The following is a 20,699-nucleotide window of genomic DNA, read 5'->3' on the forward strand; positions in this document are numbered from 1 at the left end:
GGATAGTGGTCTTCGGAGTGTGTCAGTTACTTCTGCTATGTTCACTCTCCTAGGCATATACACCCTTTTTCCAGTTGAGGCTTCTGCCGCAAATCAAAAGTGGGTGGGAGAAAAAAAATTGCTTCGCTGCCGGCCAGGCTGGCTGACCGCCACCTCTCTTCCGTCCTCTTCCTGGCATCTATTGGAACAGGAAGAAAGATAGGCTCCTCTAATCCAATCACAAAACTGCAATGCAGATAGGGAATAGGAGCTTGGGGATGTTCTCCACCAAGACTGTAATGCTGCCTGGGTGGAGAACATGCAAAGTGCCCATGATTTTTTGGCCAGCCCCAGAGAGACGGGCAAACATCATGCACACTCAGGAGGGTGCCACCAATTGTATCCCCTGCACAGCTAGCCCCACCACACAAAACTGCCCCAGCAAAGAAAAATAAAATGATAATAACATTGTGTTAATATCATTTTATTTTTCCTTTTTTGCTGTGCTGAAAGGCAGTGAGGCAATGCTCCTCCACCACCACTGCCTTTTTCTCTACACATCTCATCCATCTGCATATTTTACGCCTGATTTCTTACCTCTTCTGCACCCTCTTTTCCTGCTCTTCTGAATGCACTTCTTCGTATCTACTGCACTTCACCATCCCCAAAACAATCACTGCTCACCTGCAAGCAATTTATTTTCTTTTACTGTTGCATTGTCAATAGTTTGACAATCGTATACCTCCTTCACATACATTTGCACAGAATCACAATTGCAGCTGGAATAGGTGATCATTGCCTTGTACAACCTGCAGGAGAGGCCAAGGATTGGATGACCATGTATTCTGAACACCTTTTTGACCCACTGTCATCACTTCAGAGCTCTCAATTGTGTTCCATTATGAACTCCCAGAGGTGACTCAGTTCAAGGTACGCAGTATACCACAGTAAAATGCTACTTGAAAACATAAAGAAACATAACATCCGAGCAATTAAGTGAAACTTGTAGAATGTAAACAGGAACTAGGTTGTTGATGTGGATTACCTTAAGGTTTTCAACATTAATTGTTCATAAATCGATTAATGTTTTTTCCAGTATAATTAAGGCCATGAATATAGGGCCCAATAAGGACCTATTTTAATGGCCATTTAAATTTTTACTGAGTGTGAGACCCGGGCAGACCGACCCACTTAAAGCCAATGTTCAGGCTCCCTGGTACAGGGATTTCCAACATGATTATCACCTCATTGAGTAGTCCCCATTTCCCAAGAGGCTGGTCAATAAGAAGGAGGTCCTCATAGTGGATTGTGATTCTCCACGCCCATGTTTCTTTTTGTGGATGCCAGCATTTTGTGTTGAGTAAGATCATTAAGTCAACTCTGCCTTTGGTCACGAACAGCGGTAGTGAGTTCCTCAAATGTACGTTCATTTTTACCTTTTCACAGTCCTTCTGAAATTTGTGTCATCTTTAGCGAGTATGTGGTAGCTGATGAGGGTGAACAGTTACCAAGTGTCACATCAGTAGGCTAAAAGGGAACAGCAATGGACAAAGTAGTTCAAATACTGGGTATGTGGTTAGAGAAGACCATCCAGTTTCTGAGTGCAGTCTCCATTTCTAGAATGGAGGATGCTCAAGCAGTTCAATTAAATGGGATCTTTCTAATTCCTCCCCTAAAAATTTTCTAAGAGTGAATTTGTTTATATACATTTGACAGTGGATATACTCCACTGGTTGAAAACATTTGTGGTCTGAGAACATCTTCCCCCTCAGTACTGTCTTGTCCTCCTATTAAATATTTCACTCGAGGGGCAGTTATACTTGATTATGCTCTATTTTACCATGTGCCTCTCAGAAAGTTTGAAACTCCACATTCACATTTTACCAACCATAATCAGATACTCTCAGCTGTCTCTCAAACCTTTGAAATGCATTTATAGGGAGAACCTACTTCATAATACTTGTACTCTCACACATATCACACAATGCTCTACACTAACCCTGTACTCAAATTTCAAGTGTGTTTAACCAATTTTGTTACTTTCATACCTTAGACATAGAGGGGGAAATCTACTAACTTCTGATGCAATTTTCTCTGCTGTGTTACAACAAAGGGAGAGGGGGAAACATTTCCATATCTACATAGCCATAGAGCTGGTGCTTTTCTCTTCCCCGGTGGTGGGTCACTTTAGGCTGTAATGCCCCCATGCATATACTTGTGGGCCATTGTGCAACCATGTGTGTTCTGTATCAAGCTTATCTTTGTCCTGGAAGGGGACCAACTTTAATACTTTTTTCAATTTGTATGTGTGCACAGATACAAAGTTGAAAAAATGTGGAGACTTTTTAACCATGCTTTCATTCTCAAGTATGCCCGCCTCGTGGGGGCATGTTTAGATGGTGCAAATGTTAGTAGGTAGGAAATTGCATCAAAACCTTTGGCTGGCTGCATGGGAAAGCTCTTGTACCACCCATGGAATGCCTCTTTGAGACAAAGTAGTACAGAGATGCAAATAGCACAGTTGTGCATTACTTTAGGCAACTTTCCAATTTTAGGGGCCGATTAGGATGGAGGATTTTCCGCCTCCTCCGGGCCGGCGGAAGCCACCTCCGGCCTGGAGGAGGCGGAAAATCCTCTGCGGACTCACCAAAGACCCACCGCCGCATTACGATGGCTGGTGGGTCTTGGTTTCTGTCCGCTGCTTTTCCGCCGCGGTCGGATTACAACCGCGGCGGAAAAGCTCTCATTTGGCTGGCAGTGTCTATCAGACACCGCCAGCCAAATTAGGAAGCATTAGTAAACATGCTTTTCCGCGGCGGTTTTTCCGCCGTGGAAAAGCATGTGTACTTTTGTTTTTGGGGGCCCGTTGCGGGCCCCCAGGGTGTTGGCGGGTGGGGGGTGCACATGGGGGGTACCTATGGTACCCCCCAGCATTTACATGCACAATGCGGCAGGCACCGCGCGGTGCCTGCCGCTTTGTGCATGTAAATGTAAAACATGCACTTTTAACATTGCAGCGGGTGCTGCTTGAAGCAGCACCCGCCGCAATGTTAAATATCCAGGATGTGACCGCCAGGGTGGCGGTCACATCCTAATCGCACATGAGGGAACGCCGCAGCCCCTGCGGACGTTCCCTCATACTCTGGGGTCGCGGACGGACTCAAGTCCGTCCGCGATCCTAATCGACCCCTAAATCCTCATTTGCATTTGAAAGTAATTCCCAACACAACACTTGTGCCATGTTTGTATCACTTTTGTGAAGCAAACCCAGGAAAATGTTTTAGTAAACTTCCCCCAAAATCCCTTTGGTTTCCATCAAAATGCAGCGTGGAAGCCATTACTTTCGAAATAATGAATGATATACTCAGAACCTTCAATTGAGGAATCTCCTTTCTCTTATTCATGTTAGACCTTCCATCAGGATCTGATACTATAAATCATGAAACCCTTTTAGCCATTTGATCTACTGGAATGGCCTTTGAGGATCAATGGTTCTCCATCTTCTCATCTACATCTTCATTTATTCAAATGGTATCATTTTGCTGGTTGAAAATACTCTTCTGCTACTTGTGCTTCCCTGCTTCCCTTTATTTTCCTTCGAATTGGCAACTGTGTTTAAGCTCATTATTGGACGATTGTCCTGGAGGTAGAAATTGTTTCAGTTTAAATATGCCATACATTTTGTTTTCATGCCATGTGCGTTACAGTGTATTTGTCAGTCAGAAAACTTTATTTCGATCATATGACCATAAAAGTGTAGAGTGCAGTACAACTCAAATATAAATTAATTAAATGTAGTAACAAATAAAATACACAGTAAAATTGATCCACGGTGAGCTGGGACAGGTTTACAATTAACAAAGGGAACAGACCTCGCTGAAGGCTCAATATCGCAGTGGCAACAAAAACCTCTGAAAGCAATCAATGCTAACAGGGTCGGCAATGTTGTCAATGATCTCCTATTGCACAGTTGCTGCGGATCCTTGGAATCATCCACAATTAAAATCTTAGAATCATATAAGTTAAACAAATAAAAACAGTTAAGATCATCATTATCTCTGCTTCATCATCTTCCGTCTGATACACCACATGTGACCCAAAAACTTGGCAACATGGGTCTTGGGTTGGATCTAAGAACTCGGAGAGCTTGACCATAGTTACGTGTCCCTAGCAGCTTGCATACTGACTTAAGCCACTGAGTTCTTAGCCTTATGTAGGCTGAGCAAGCAAATAGTACATGAACAGGTTATTCAATTGCACTAGTACAAACATGGCAAAAAGCCAATGTGCTGTGCCAAAAACTTATGAGGGAGTTCAGGCGGAGCGTTCCAATCCTGAATTGCATATATAGCTTCCTTTTATTGGGAACCTAGATGATATCAAGGTAACTTTCCAAAGAGCTGTCTGACTTGAAGGCCATAAACTCCATGGTTAGCCGACCCCATGATGGATTGGTAATTTCAGATTTAGCTACCCAATCCCAATATTGCGCTTTGATGAAATCTTTGGTAGGGAGCAAAGTTAAATTCTTGTTTTCCCAATAGCCCTCTAGCCCTATGTCTGCCAATAAACATTTCAAATTTCTTAGCCAGTTTATTTTGTGACACTTATCTAAGGAGCTGACTTACTCAAGATCAGAAGCATGAGAGGACAGTTCGGGTGTGGCCCAGATTCTCCGCAAAAACAGTAACGTTCACAGCTTAGCCTTTTCTGCAATAGATTTCCTACCCAGATTAGCCTTAGGGAGAGAAGGGGTGTGCTCTTGGGTAACAGTACTAAGATCCACATGAACTTATTCTCAGATCTAGAGATGTCTTCTAGCTTATTAGAGCACCACAATGCGGCCCCATATAGGTCTGAACGTACTGCTTTTAAGTCATAGATCTGCTGTGCTACTGCCGCTGGTTTACTAAAGGAAGTGCTGTGTTCTTTACTCAAGGTCCCAGATATTTACGTGTGCTTCAAAGTCGACTTAGCCAAATGAGGCTTCCAGGCCATATCTTCCAATAATGTTATGCCCAACTAGTCAAAGGTTTTTACTCTCTCAAGAGGGATGCCTCCCAAGGTTGGTCTTCCTCTATATGATTTGTGGGGGTTGATCATCAAAAATTAAGTTTTAGATGTGTTGATCTCTAAACCTCGCTCACCACAGAAGTCATTAAAGCGATTGAGGAGTATCTGGAATCCCCTTGGTGTTTTAGGCACTAGCAACGTGTTGTCCGCGAACAGAAATGCCACCATTTTTCCCCCCAACGCGGGTGCATCAGCTGGTACCTGTTTTAAACCCTGCACTACATTATTGATGTAGAGTGGGAAGAGTGTGGGAGCCAGAACACACCCTTCTGTATTTGTGTCTGTGTCAGTCATCATGTTAATGGTTTCTGCTTGGTGTAGTTTATTAATTTGATAAGGATTAGTATGAGAAGCATGAGAAGGTTGTCAATAATCTACTCACTAAGGGGCATATTACCAAGCAGGGCATTAAAATTATGGCAGTTTTAGCGGCATAAAACTGCAGCTAAAGCGGCGATAATGGGCTTGATAATATGCCCTAATTCCAATAGAGTCCACGTTCACACTAGAACCTGGGTTTCTGTTGGAATTCACAAGGCCATATTATCAAGCTCATTATCGCTGCTTTAGCTGAAGTTTTCTGCCGCTAAAACGGCGATAATTTTTAACGCCCTGCTTGATAATATGCCCCTGAGTTCATTAAAAGGGAGGGTATTTTGCAACCTGCACAATCAGGGTTCCGAGCTGCCCATAGCACCGAGCCGGTCCTGGTGGAGGTCGTAAAGGCCATTCGGGAGTGTCTGGATGCCCGCGGGAGGGCATCACTGATCCTGTTGTACCTCTCGGTGGCGTTTAACACGGTCCCTCACTCTCTTCTCCTCTCACGACTTGCTGGGATAGGTGTGTTAGGTACTGCCTGGAACTGGCTCAGATCCTTTTTAGAAAATTGGGTCCAACAGATCTGGATACCTCTGTGCTCCTCCTCTACACAGTTTTTGACCACAGGAGTGCCCCAGGGGTCTTGTCTCAGCCCCCTTCTTTTTAATGTTTATGTTACACCCTTAGTCTACCTGGCAGAGAGCTTGGGAGCCAAGGTGATGGCCTACGCCGATGACACCCAGCTGCTATTTACTTGGGACAATAACGATGAGTCGGTCTCCTCGGTTCATCACTGCCTCTCATATATTTTTAAATGGTTAGCAGATGCGCAGCTAAAGTGCAATGAGGAGAAGTCCTAAATCCTCCTCTTTAGAAAATTCTCTCCTAACGTCCGAGAATCTCTTTGGCCTCCTGAGCTGCCCATGCCAACCTCTCTAGGGAAGCCTGCCAAGAATTTGGGGGTATGGTTTGATGAGAGTTTTTCTTTCTCATACCATATTAAAAAGCTGGCCGGTAATTGTTTTGGTCTCCTCAAAACTTTAAGGAAGTTTTTCCCTCTTCTTCCCCAAGCAGTGAGAGAAACAGTGACCTGTGCACTCATTTTGTCCCGTTTGGATTATGTCAGTGCACTATACATTGGCATTTCGGGCTACCTGCTGAAAAAGCTACAGGTAGTCCAAAATGTGGCAGCCAGACTGCTTCTGGGTATCTCTGCCAGGAGCAGTGTGCGACACAATCCTCATTCACTGCATTGACTTCCAGTTGCGGAACGGGTTAAAGTTTAAATCATTGGTTGTGGCTCACATAGCGCTGCATGGGCTTGTCCCACTATAACTACAAAAAACGTTTTTCTATGTTCCATCTAGACAGTTGCGCTCCACATCCCTCCGCTTTGCGCAGGTTCCTCGATTTAAATACGAGAGGCTTGGAAGTAACTCATCAACAAGGAAGGCTACTGTTGCCTGGAATGCTTTGCCTCTTGCCCTACGCAATATTCAGGACCGGGTGGTATTCAAGAAATATTTGAAAACACATCTCTTCGTCTAAACAGACACTTTCCCCCTTTGTTGGTTTCGCGCCGGGACACTCGTGAGTATCCGTGTGCGCTATAAATTAAAATAATTAATACAAAGAGGCCTACATACCAGTACTGGCTGCTTTCATCCTTTGAGTGCTTTGAGGCAAGGATGATGATTCTGTGGCTGTGGCAAAATACAGATGAAATGTAGGAGGGAGACTATCATATATGATTGATTGATGCTTTATTTCGATATGCACATATCATAAAAGCAGTACAAAAAGATAAAAACAGCATGTCGAAATAAATAAGACTGTACAAGTGGGATGATAATTAAAACACGGTGTGTCAGCATAAATTAGATAAAAAAGAATTAAATTGTTATGGACAGTCTTCTAAGTCTTAACAACCAAGCCCATTTTAAAAATTTTGCTACAGCACAAACAATAGGAGGGGCTGTATTAGTTAAAAGAATCCGTAGGGCAACAGAGTGCTGACGAGTCCCCAGTTCTCTGCAAATGGGGGCAAGCCAACGCGATCTGGGGCGACCATAGTCCTGGCATTCGAAAAAGAAGTGTGGCACCGTCTCTGGTTTGTCCGGACAAGAGGCACAAAAGCGTGATGTGGGCTGGGCTTTATTCCACCTTGAACAGAGATCCGCCAAAGGCAAGGTTCCTAGCCGAAATTTAATGTACAAGGACCTATCCATAGCCACTGTTATAATATCCATATATGGCTCATACAAGACAACGTCTTTGAACAACAGGAAAGCTGCGGTGGTTTTGCAATGCTGCTGGCTACTAGAACGCTTCACGTCAACCCACTCCCAGTAAAGTTTTTTTAAAATCTTCTTAGGTGGAGCGGAGTGACTATGCCAGCAAGAAGCCAAACCCAGTTCCCCTAAAAGATGTTTTATGTCCTTCAGCCATTTGATGCTGCTCCAACCGTCAGCATGCATCACTTCTGCTAGACCATTGGCATACGATTGTAGCTCCGGGACCCTCCACAAACGTGCCCAGAGCAGAAGGGGACGAAGCCGAGCCTGGTCCCTTATGGCTTTACAGCCAGTGTCCAAGAGCATTGGGATGGTCGGGCTGCTTGATGGAATAGCAAGAAGATCCTTGATAAATTTATTTTCGGCCTTGCTCAATGAGTCGACTTTGCCCAAACCCCACAGTTCCGATCCATAGAGAGAAGCAGGGACTGCACGAGCTTTATAGATCTCCAGTATGGGTGCAACACAATGTTTGGAGGAGTTATTGTATTCCTTAAGAAGGGCGCCCCCCACCCTTTTGTGGGCCAGAGTCATTTTATCAATGTGGGCAGTCCAGCTCATTGCATCATTCAGGCGGATCCCCAGATAATCAAATTCCGCCACTCTTTCTAAGGGTATGGAGTTCAGGATTGGAGGGCGACCAAGTTTGCGGGGTGGGTGCATGACTAGGTACTTGGTCTTGTCTATGTTAATGACGAGGCCTTTAGTGGTACAGAAATCCTGGAAGCGGTTCAGCAAAAACTGTAGACCTTGGGGGGTTTTAGAGATGAGGAGGGTGTCGTCGGCGAACAACAGAGTTGGAATTTTTACTCCACCCAGGCTGGGGGCATCTGATGGTTCGCCCAATAGATGATCTACCACCCCGTTAATATAGAGGGAGAATAAGGTGGGGGCCAAAACACAGCCCTGTCTTACTCCCCTCTCGACCCTGATCTTATCGGTCTTTTCCCCATTCAGCCCCCATCTAACCTGGGCATAGGTGTTGGTGTGCAGGTTAATGAGGAGGTTCAGTAGGTATGGGGGCATCCCTAAACCATGAAGCACCCTCCAAAGTTCCTCCCTTGGTACTAGGTCAAAGGCAGTCTTAAGGTCAATAAAGGCCAGATAAAGACTGCCTTTGCCCAGCACCACCACCTTCCAGTGTAACAACAAAAGCCTAAAGGCCTGTTCAATAGTTCCTGTGCCCGAACGGAACCCAGCCTGCATGTCGGACAAAATGTGATTGTCGTCCACCCATTGAGTAATTCTCCCCAAGATGGTTTTCCCGGCCAATTTCTGGCTGGAGTCTATTAGGCTTATAGGCCTATAGTTCCCGGGTAAATCCCGACTGCCCTTTTTAAAAATGGGGACCACCTCTGCACCTCTCCAGGAGTCAGGCACAAGCCCTCCCCCCATGATTGCATTGAGGAGTGCAGAGATTAGAGCCCCCCATTCTTCCGGGTAAGCACGGAGGATGTCCCCTGGTAGGCCATCCGGGCCAGCTGCTTTCAAGGGGACCAAGGTTTTGATCTGCTTTGTTACATCAAGGGGGGAAAACAGATCCAGGTCACGGTCTAGAGTAAAGGCTGGGATGTTAAAGGGATCATTAAGGGGGCCTTCAACAGCAGAGTACAGATTTTGGAAATGGGAAAACCAGGTCTGGGCATTAATCGCACAAGTCCTCCGGGAATCGGCAGGACGATTCCTTTTACCCACCATGTCCCAAAAACCTTTAGCATCTTTCCCTCGGCTGGCAGCCAGAAGGTCCTGCCAGAAGTTGTCCTCCCATTCCATCCTTGCGTTTTTCTGGCAGAGTGTGTAGTGTCTCCTGGCCTCCCTAGTCCTAAGCGGCAATTTGGACTTGACTGCCTCAATAAGAAGTGATTTCGCCTCCCTACACTTTTGGTTGTACCAGCCCTGACCCGGTCGTAGGCTAGGTTTCCTTCCGCTCGGGTGGGCTGGGACTACAAAGAGGTCGCCAATGGTCTGAATTATGTCACAAAACCTAGGTGCCACCTCCATCAGCCCTTCCTCTTGGCAATCAAGATTGGCCAGGGCTGAAACCAGAAGCTGCCTAATCGCAGAGGTTTTCTCCTCCGAAAGAGCCAGCTTCGCCCACTTTAGCCTTCGCCCACAGTTCGTGACCACTGACAGGTCTGGCGCGGGGTTACAAGGGGAACCACTCACGGTGCTGTTGACGCACCTGTGGGACAGGGTGAGGGACAGGAGATTGTGGTCGCTCTCCACAGAAGGTAAAACTACCATGTCCTCCACCATGCCCCACAGGTGTATGTCAAGGAGGAAATAATCAATCCGTGACGTGTGTCCTGGCCTATTGTAGGTGTGCGCCCCTACTTTGTCGGACCTGGTTCTGCCATTGGCAGCTCTAAGCCCAAACTCCATAACTAGGGAGTTAATCTGGAGGGCCACTTCTGTCCATTTTTTAACAGGGCCAAGCTCGAGGGGAGGAATCCCCCACCCATTATCAAGTTCCTCTTGATCTGCTAGGATGTCCAGATCCAGAGGCTCGAAAGTGCAGTTCAGATCACCTGCCAACAGTGTACAAGACCTGTACGGAGATGAGCGGAGCTGCGCTTCCAAGCAAGCTATAACTGGGGATTCTCTTCCCCCCTTAGTACCACGGGCATAAATGTTGAAAATATTCATATATAGGATTCAGCAACAAAAGGCAATTTCACACCAAAGGCCAAACATTGAAATGGTTCCAAAATGAAGAACTAAAATGCAAAGTTTGAATTTCATCACCCAGTTATCTAGCACTTCTTTTTGAAAGGTTTTATGGCTGAAGGTTATAAAAATATGGCTAGTCTGAAACATTTGATCCTCTAGGCTTCTACCGCCTGAGTCGTGTCTCTTTGAAATTTTTATGATATACGTTTTATAACTTTGCATATAAGTTCTTTCTAAATGTGTATCCCATACGGCAGTGGTTCCCAAACTTTTTCAACCTACGGCTCCCTTGACTTATTGGCCTTTGGCCATGGCTCCCCATTATGTCATTTTATTTTTATTCGGGTGGTGGGGAGATGTAAGCCCAGCCTCGCCTCACTACATTAGGATCTCTTGGAGCAGATATTTTAGTTACCCTAGTAAAGAGACATATATAGTTCCTTTTTTTTTTAAGGAACCAAAGAAGGAGATGTCCCAGATGTTCCTGGGTAGGAAATTGTGGGAGAGCAGACCTGCTGTTATTAGCCTTTCTGTAGTAATGATGATTAGTCAGGCAAAAGGACAAGCCCCTCCTAGAAACATTAACAACATAAACTTCAGTCCAGGCACACAACACCCATAGTGCTCAAAGGTCTTCAGGCCCCCCCCCCCCCGTCATGTGTGTCAGCCCCGGGCACACACACAGACGGTTGTTGAGCTTCTCACAGCTGCACACGAGTACTTCTCAGGTCTTTAAAAGACCATTTTCATTTGTTGTTTTTATAACTTCTTAATCTCCACTCTGCCTATTGCTGGAAGAATTCCCCCCCCCCCCCCCCCCCCGAAATTTGCCTTTAGCTGCGCCTCTGCTGCAGTCCCACCTTCGCCCCTACCATCTGCTGAACAGCAGTGTTCCAGAAGAACATATTACATCGTGACATAAAGTAAGAGTTGGTGTTATATACACAAAATAATATACACAAACCTAGAGGGAAAGATCTGGTATTTAAAACATTTTATGAGATAGAAACTAAAAAAATCCTTACCCTGTTCAGACGTGTGTGATGTGTGAAAGGGGTGAACATGGATCAGAGCAAAGAGTCTCTCCCACAAAGCACAGGTTGAGTGTGATCACAAGTGGAGGGAGGCTCTGGGGCCCTCAGCCATCGAAATGTGGTTGGCTCGGGGTTATTCACCCGAAGAAGGGCGCTTCTTGGATGTACACATGTGAGGGGTGTCTTTCTCTCAGGTCCTTGCAAGCTGACAAGTGGCTGGCTCTGGAGCGTTCACACTTATGGGGGTGCCTCTCAGGTTTTCCTCACACGTCTATGGTGGCTCTGGGGTGCTCTCATCTAGTCTGTGGATCGTTGGCTCCAGGGGGGTTCACACTTTTAGCGTGCCTCTTCTGTGCTCGGCCAAGCGTTGCAGCCTTTTTTGCTCCTGCACATGTCCCTCACACAGACTACACAGGGACACTTAGGGGCCTGGACAGTTCTATGCAGCCAATCCTAAATCGTACAAAGAGCCCAGGCTGACAAACTTCTACCAGTCAGCAACAGGCACAGTTTTAAATTCCAAGTCCTGCGTAGAAATAACTAATCGTAGCCCGTTCTCGCCTGAGTGTGAGGTGTCAGACAGTGAGAAGAGGACTTTCTGGTATAATTAAATTAAAATATTTAAGCACAAAGTTACCGAGGTACAGCTATTCTGTCGCTAGGAGATTTTGATGAATTAAGAAAGGAGGTATTTAAAGAAATGTAACACATACATTTTTTATTGCTCTTTTGAAACTTTCTTCCATCCGAGTGGTGCACATTAGTGAGAGGGCGAGGGGACACAGAGCGTTGTGAGTACAGAGGGAAGAAGCGTCAATTACCCTTACATCTGTTAAGACGTGTTTCATCTTTAATATTTGGAAACAGCCCGGATTGTGAATCATACTAACTTTTCCCGGTTCCCAAGACGTGCGCGGCGCTCCTGCCACGATCTAATGGCGCACTGGGGTGCCGCGGCGCACACTTTGGGAACCACTGCCATACAGGAATATCCTCTACAACAGCAGTTGTTAAACTTTTGACTTATGTGGACCCCACTGAATTATTGCTGGAAGTTGGGGACCCTAGCCTTAGCATTTTCTAGGATCTGCTCCTCAAAACAATACAAACAATAGAGAAAAACGTAAACATTAGACAAATATGCAATTTATGAAAATTTTTACTAAATTCACAAATAAGAAAATCTTCATAAATCGAAATTCTAACGGGAAGTATGGAGCCTCTGAAAATGTAGTTTTTTGTCTAAAAGATTACATGATATGTTAGATTCTAGCATATCACGTTGTCATTTTCACCCAAATGCATGGTCTCCTTTTGCCCGTGCTTACCAGCGCTTCAATTGAGGCAACCAATGGGCCATACTAGATTCTGTTTGCTGTACTTGTTCTACTCCCACGAATCAAAGTAAGGGTGCCAACTTCGATTTAGCCTCCAATTTCAAATTGCTTCACATTTACGGAGTGTTCTAACATTTTCATTTTGCTTTTTATATAATTAACTAATTTACTAACATTATTCATCTTTGGGCGGCGTGGACCCCGGTTTAAGAACCGCAGCCCTCGACTAATATGGCCTGATTCACAAACAGCTTTTTGTCAATTTATAATACCATGTTTGGCATACCCTTTTTAAGTACATCAAAAACAATAGTTCTAATTCACAGATCGCCATGTGAAAATGTAGGCACATCTCCCTACCTCCCTGATGTACTATTAAACCCTAAACGCATAATATAATGCATTCAAATGTTATTGCCAAGTTGGAAATGTATATATTTCTAATTTATTGGGCTGGAAAATGTTGAGGAATATCATCTCCAGAATGTGTGTGCCATTGGGGAAAATAAAGCATCGAGAGAACATTGAAACCAACTGACATGTCCATACATGAGCAGATTTGCCAGTAGGAAGCATCTTTCGGCTAATGAAAAACACTTATCTATCCAAGTACCTTTCCAAGGCTGGATTGCTAAATATTACTATTGCCAATCATTGAAGTAAATTGCAATTCTCCTATTAACATGACCCAGAGAATCTGGATTTCATTAAAGACACAGAGGCTAACATTATGCATTAATCCTTTAATGTAGCGTCACAAGCAGCCGCTCTTACATCATAATAAGAAAGATCTAGAATGCAGTGACAACATAAGCTCAATAAAAGGCATGAGCAACAAGAGAGCTGCCTCTTTTAAATGAAACGAAGCAAAAGAGAGTTTGTAAGGTTGAGGTCCAACTTGGAGAGTGAAGAAGAACTGGAATTCGGAAGAGAAGAGTAGTCCAGGAGAAGAAGACAATTCATTAGGTTGAGTTATCTGAAAAGAAGAATGAAAAATTAAAGGTTGAGAAAACCTTGCATCTAAGACAAAATGCATACTGTAAAACGCAATAGTCAACGGCATATAAATGCAAATAATCAAGAACACATAAATAGATACACCGTCCAAGGGAGGGACGGGTGGGATAATGTTAGCCTCCGTGTCTTTAATTAAATCCAGATTCTCTAGTCATGTTAATAGGAGAATGGCAATTTAATTACAAGACAGGAGGCTACATTATGCATGTTGGTAGCCTTGAAGAACAACGTCGGACATGTGTTCAATTGGTTTAAAATAATGATGAGCAAAAGTGGAGGCATTGGACCAACCGGCAGCTTTAAGGATATCATCTAACTTACCACAAGACCAAAATGACTTGCTAGCCATAGTGCCTTTGAGAGAGTGGGCTTGAAACTTAGAAAGGTCAATGCCAGCGAGGTTCATAGCTAATTTGACCCATCTAGCGATAGAAGAGGAAGAGACTGGTTTAAAAGGTTTAACAAAAGAAATGAGAAGTTGATTAGCATTCTGAGGACGAAGGTCTCTCATTCTGGAATCGTATTCTTTCATACAATCAACAACACAAAGTTTTTTGTAGAAATCAAAACGAGGGTAAAAGATAGAATCTGACATGGTTTTGGTTCTCCTAAGGATTTCAAACTTAACACCATACATGTCGTAACATCTATTAGAAATATCAAGAGATTTAACATCAGATACTCTACGGCAAGTATTCAAAAATAAGCGAGTAGCAAGTTTAATGGAAAGACATTTCCGCTTAAGAAGAGAATTATCAGACCATGAAGAAAAAAGGCCTAGGATAAGCTTGACGTCCCACAAGGATTGGTATTTGGGTCTAGGAGGTCTTTTTAGTCTAATACTTTTCATTACTCTACAAACATTCTTACCCACCGTTTTACTGTTGACTAAAGAGTGACCAGCAGAGTTAGCAGATCTGTAACAATTAATAGATCTATAGGAGAGGCCATTGTCGAATAATTTGACAAGGAAATTAACTATGTTGACTGTAGGAGCCTCCACGGGATCCAAGTTCCTCTTCATACACCAACAAAGCCATTTCCTCCAAATGTTATTGTACCTGTAATGTGCCCCTGGTGCCCAGGACTCACCAAGGAGAATGAGAGACAATGACTAAAGTCCAGACAACTCGTTAGATTGCCTGACACTTTCCAAGCAAGAAGGTTCAAATTCCCTGGAAGTATTAGGTGGTGATCTTCTCCATTTACATTTGAAACCAGACCTTTCGTTGCAGGAATCAGGAAGGGGATGTCTCACGACAGTTCCAAGGTTGTCGGGAACCACGCTTGAGAAGGCAAGAAGGGAGTTATCAGGACCAGGGAGCACTGGTCTTGTCTCGCTTCCTGAAGTACCCTCTGAATCATGGCAAAGGGAGGAAAGGCGTAAGGCTGAAGATGAGATCAGGGCTGGAGAAAGGCGTTCACCGCAAGACCGCCTGGGTCCGGCATCCAGCTGAAGTACTTCGGCAGTTGGAAGGTCAATCTGCTCGCAAAAAGGTCCACATTGAAAGGGCCCCAGAAATGAAAAAAGAAGTTGAAAATGTTCACATTGAGTTTCCAATCGCTGAAGTCTATAAGGAATCTTGAGTTCCAATCTGCGGAAAGATTCGACTTCCCAGGTAGATATTCTGCCTTCAACCAAATGTTGTGTTCTAAACAAAACATCCAGAGTTTCTTGGCTAGATCGGAGAGATCTACTGATCTGGTCCCGCCAAGGCGGTTGATATAGGAGACTGCGGCAATGTTGTCCATTTTCAGGACAACAAATTTGCCCTGAAGAGAGTGTTTGAGTCAGTTCCAAAAAGTTTATGTTATGGGAGGACTCTGCCTGAGACCAAACACCACCCGTGTTTTGGTCGAGGAGGCACGCGCCCCAACCATGAAGGCTGGCGTCTGACTCCAAGATGAAGTCTGGAGTCGACACGAAGATGGCTCTTCCATACCATGCATCCAAATTTTCCAGCCACCAAGATAGTTCTAATTTGACCTGCTGATCTAGGGTCACAAGGTCTCTGTACCAAAGACCAGATCTGAGAGCTTTGGCTTTCACTCTCTGGAATTCAGTGGTCCCGGAAAGATGGCTTGAATGGAAGAAGACAGTAAGCCCAGAAGTCTACCTAATTCCCGAAGAGTTAGAAATTGCTGTTTTAGAACAAACCTGATTTCTTTCCGAATCTTGGAGGTCTTCTTGTTGGGAAGCCTGAAGCTCCTCAGCCTCTCGAGGATGTGAAGGGCCGGTAGTAGCCACGGCCGGAAGAACGGCACCTTATTCCAGCCTGTCCAAAAACATTGCAATTGAAGACACGCCTCATGTTGCTCTGGTCTTTATCTAAGGCAGTAAAGGTCGAAACATACTTCCCAATAGATTTTATCATGTCCTCTCCGAAGAGGAGGCCTCTGGGGATATTGGAAGGTTCCTTTTCGGCCATGTCGCCAAGTTTTGAATTTATTTTATTGAGGGTGGTGTTCCTCCTTTCAATATTGAGGGAAGAGTTACCATTACCAAATAAGACAATTGCCCTTTGGCTCCAGCCTCTAATCAGGTTGGTATCAAGAGGAGAGTTAGAGACATGAAAGTCTTCGGCCAAGTCCAGAATCTTGGTAAGGGGGCAGAGAATGTCAAGTAGACGATCTTGGCAGTTTTTAAGTGCTCTCTCGAGGCCCTTCATATGTACTTTACCTAGTTTAAACAAAAATTTGATAGGGTCAGGGTCGAGATTAGGGGTCAGACAGACCTTGTCTCCAATAGAAGGTCTCGGGCATTCAGACCTGAGAGTGTTATGAGTTTCTCTCTCAAGAGAGTTTCTCATCCATCTGTGATGAACTTGGAGACATGAACTTGGGGGAACCATTTTGAACTATTGAGGTGGGAGATGTTGAGGGGGGAAACATTTCACCACCCAGGGGGTCGAGGATAGCATCCTTCGTGGAGGGGGAAGAATCAAGCTCAAAATGGTTAAAGTCTGGTTCATTGAGGTCCTTATCGTCCAAATCGAGGACAAACTCATCATATGGATTATTGAAGACTTCTTCTTCGTCAGAGTCGGTACCTGCATCATCATGGGCTCTATTAAGATTTGTGTCTCTAGGGATACCCGCCAAATTTGTACCTCAACGGACACTCATCCTATTCGTATCAAGGGACACCTGGATCTTTTGAGGCGCGGGGGCCTCCCAACAAGAATGAGGTGCTGGGACCTCCCATATCAATTGAGGTTCCACGACCTCCCATAGTGCCTTTGCAATGTCTGGACCTCTAACTGCTCTTGGAATAAACAAGATGAGGATCACGAGGAGGTGTGTCATCATGATCAAGAAGAAGGGGTCTCTTGGATGACATAACCTCCTTGAGCGTGTCCAGCATGCAGGGCCTCATTTCCTTTTGTAGGAAGATTTTAAAGTCATTGGTATGATTAGGAGAACTGATGATAGCGTCGTCTGATTCCATGTCAGACATGACAGGTATTATAGTAGAGGAGAAAACATTGTTTGAGTAAGTAATAAAAGTCTGGTAGGTGTTAAAGGTCTTATTAAAGCGAATTAGAATTTTTAAATCTAAATAATTAAATATAGAGTTGAGCTCATTTTTTTATCTGTATAGTTTTTCTATTTTTTATTCTTTATGTACTTCTTTAATTAAGTTATTCCTATTTTTCCGGGGAAGTGTTGGGTAAAAGGATGAAAGGGGTAGAAAGCTGCTCCCCGAGATAACTTACTCTTGGAACTAAATTGCCAAATGTCCCATGAGCTGCCCGTTAATTAAATGGTTAAACAGAAAAGGAGGGTGAAATTCGCTAAAGGACAGCAACAGCTGATTTGCGGGGTTATCTCTGGCAGCGGGGAATTAGAGGAATGACCGTTAGCGGGCGGGGGACGTGACGCTGCGGCGGCCGAGGCCATTCCTCTCTTTAAGTTGGAGGAGACGCGAGGAACGCTGAAGCGAGCGCGTTTCAAGTCCCACAAATTAAAAGAAAAAGGCGGAGAAGCAAGGCTATAGAAGGGGAAAGTCGGGGAAACACGGAAGGCTGCACCTTAATTTATCCGAACTACGTGTACTCAAGGAAGGAGGGCCCGCCCTTAACGAAACCTCGGGCGGGGCGGGGCAGGAAAGATCGACAACCATAAATTGGAAGTTGGAGGAAGGGAGGGGAGGTAGGGAAGGGTCGATGAACCAACCAACGATTAGGAATCAAAAAATATTCAATAAATAGTTAAACAATGAGAGCAATAGTAGAGATACAGTTGAAGCCAAAAAAACCAATCAACACAGATATTAGAACGGTGAAAATCAATCAATATGAATATAAAGGTAGCATACAGCGCAATATATATAGAGAGCAAGTAAGAGTAACTTATCTGCTTGCGAGCTGCATTTAAAAGAGGCAGCTCTGTTGTTGCTCATGCCTTTTATTGAGCTTATGTTGTCACTGCATTCTAGATCTTTCTTTTTATGATGTAAAGGCGGCTGCTTGTGACGCTGCATTAAAGGATTAATGCATAATGTAGCCTCCTGTCTTGTAATGAAATTACACACCACACAGCCCACACAGTGAAATTACAAAGATGTCAAAAAGATACACTACCTGCATTGTATTTCAGCCTTAAGTAGGAAGGAGGATGCAACAAACTGCACACAACCAGTGTCTTACCAATAACAGAACACCGATAGAAATAGCATATTATAATATTAGCAAAAAAAGGTTCATTCTCACACAATTTCTTAAAATAACTGATTATATAAATGTAGACTTAGAAAGGACAACAGCACACCGTTCAGAGTTCATGATCAAAGCCTTATTGAATGTCATTGGCACACAGCTACACCCATCATCATGCAAGTGCCAACATGCAAAGTTTGAATATTTCTGATATGCCATGTCCAAAGACACACAATTGATGGACGGATTGCAGAACAAATCAAAACATTCACCGCCAGTCAAGAGATCTGGGTTACATTCATCATTCTTTTGCTCACCATGCCACCTCAGTTTAGACCTGGCCATATGCAAATTAGTCGTGACCCTGTGCCTCATGTGAACAGTCCAGCCCGAACTGCCAACAGATATCAAAATTCTAGAAAGATGGGCTAATAAAGTCTCAGGTTGAACACCCGAGACACACCACAATCTAGCTGCTGCAATCTACCCACTGACCAATAACAGTGGTAATGACCATAAGTAAGCTACCCCCCAATCGAAACAAACGTTCCATTATGTCAGCAAGCTTTACAGCAATGATCGTAATCATAAGGAAGATAACGCTGAGGAGGCAGGAGCATATAGAGACGAAGGCTCATACTCTTAGAAATCACTTGCAAAGAGGAGATGGAGAGAAATCATGCCCTTCCACATATGACCCTGGACATGTTTAGGGAATGGAAGTTGGAGCTACCCTCACCAAAGCCAGTTCCCATTCCAACCCTGCTCCTGTCAAAGTATTTTCTGTACGGCATCACCTCGCTAATGAGATCATTCCATGGGACCAATGGCATCATGAATGGCTTTCAGCCAATCAAGGTGCCTGCTTCAGGTTGCTGCAGTCCCAGCATGAGGAAATATTTGACATGACGTTTCTATGTCATTGCTTATTTCCTAAGAGTTTCTATGCAATCCTATGTAATATTACAAACTTAAGGTCATTCTGTATGACTGGCATAAAGCAACATCGTGCAACACACAGCGGACCAGGCTAATCATGAACTCCTGTGTGATTAAGATATCTGATTGTGACCTCAGGACACCAACAGTCTGTTCGGTGATACCACATGTTTGTGAGTTTGCTCAGTTGAACCTCAATTGAGATACAATGATTGGGCAGTGGAAGGGAGTTAAGTGATGCAGAGACAAAATGCCTGAAGAATGACCTGCGTGCAGAGGAAATACATTAGGTAACCATGAAATACTGTCATCAATTTCAAATTAACAAGGTGTCCCTTAATAAACTGCATATACGCCTTGAAACGAAGGTTGGTAGCTTTAAGGCATCTGTAAAAGCTGTACAGATTGATAGACTATGCAATAGAGTTACAATAGTGGAACTGCAAATACCAAAGACTATGAATAAAGTATGTTAGCAAATTAAATGTTTCAAAAGTTGTGCAAAAACCTTTTAGGCTGGGTTTAAGTACAGAGATGTTTGATAACCTAAGGTCAACGTACAGTTCTCAGTATTGTGATTACCACCGAAACGCTAAGCAGTGCTGCTTAATTCTCATTTTCAATAGGTGATGTTGAGTCTGGTTTAGCTACAGTACCTGTCTGAACAGCTGTTGGTAGAAATCTTACAGGCATGCCATGAGAGGTGCTCTGAATGACTCACAGACAGGAGGTTCTGTGATAACAGCGGTACAAAGAATGGAGTGGATGGAAATCATTTTGCATGCGGTGATTAGATACAAGATGGTGATAACTTTCCTGGCCTGAACTCCAGTAATCTAACCAGAAAAAAGGCTTTATTGGGGGTTTAAAATAAGAGCTCAAAATGTGTCATTCTGGCTCTGGGTGCTTTCCCAGGAAACCGTAGGGTGAACTATCAAGGGAGCAGAAGAGGTTTGCTTTATCACAGGTTAAGGTGGCCAGAACCCTTTTTGAGACAAGTGGATGCTTTCCCAGGAAAGGAAAACATAAGGTGGACCAGATATCTATGAAGTCAACATGACACCCCCATGACATGTCAAATGTCTACTTTGTCAAACTTCGTATACTTGAATGAAGCTTAATATACTGATGGTATTGTCCAAGGTGTCTGCTCAATTTTGCAAAAATTGCAAATTGTTTCATGCTGAGTCAAGCATTACCTTGCAACCTTCATTATTGCGACGCCTGGTGGCATTACATGGACAATATGTGTGGATGAATAATACCTTTGATGATCCCTTTGGGGTGCTCTCCAACCCTGTATATCTCTCAGTGATACCCATACTTGGATCACAATCAACTGGCTGCTGTAGTGTTTAGGTAGATTACACAATTCTTAAC

At 44.1% G+C, this 20,699-nt stretch overlaps 1 protein-coding gene across 2 annotated transcripts in view; it reads left to right on the forward strand.

The window, feature by feature from the left end:
• VCAM1 (vascular cell adhesion molecule 1) overlaps positions 1-20,699 on the forward strand; it is a 130,269-nt gene that overhangs the window by 99,550 nt on the left and 10,020 nt on the right. The window lies entirely within an intron of this gene.

The sequence above is a fragment of the Lissotriton vulgaris genome, chromosome 1_1 (genome assembly GCF_964263255.1).
Source record: "Lissotriton vulgaris chromosome 1_1, aLisVul1.2, whole genome shotgun sequence".
In the NCBI taxonomy this organism is placed as follows: Eukaryota; Metazoa; Chordata; class Amphibia; order Caudata; family Salamandridae; genus Lissotriton; species Lissotriton vulgaris.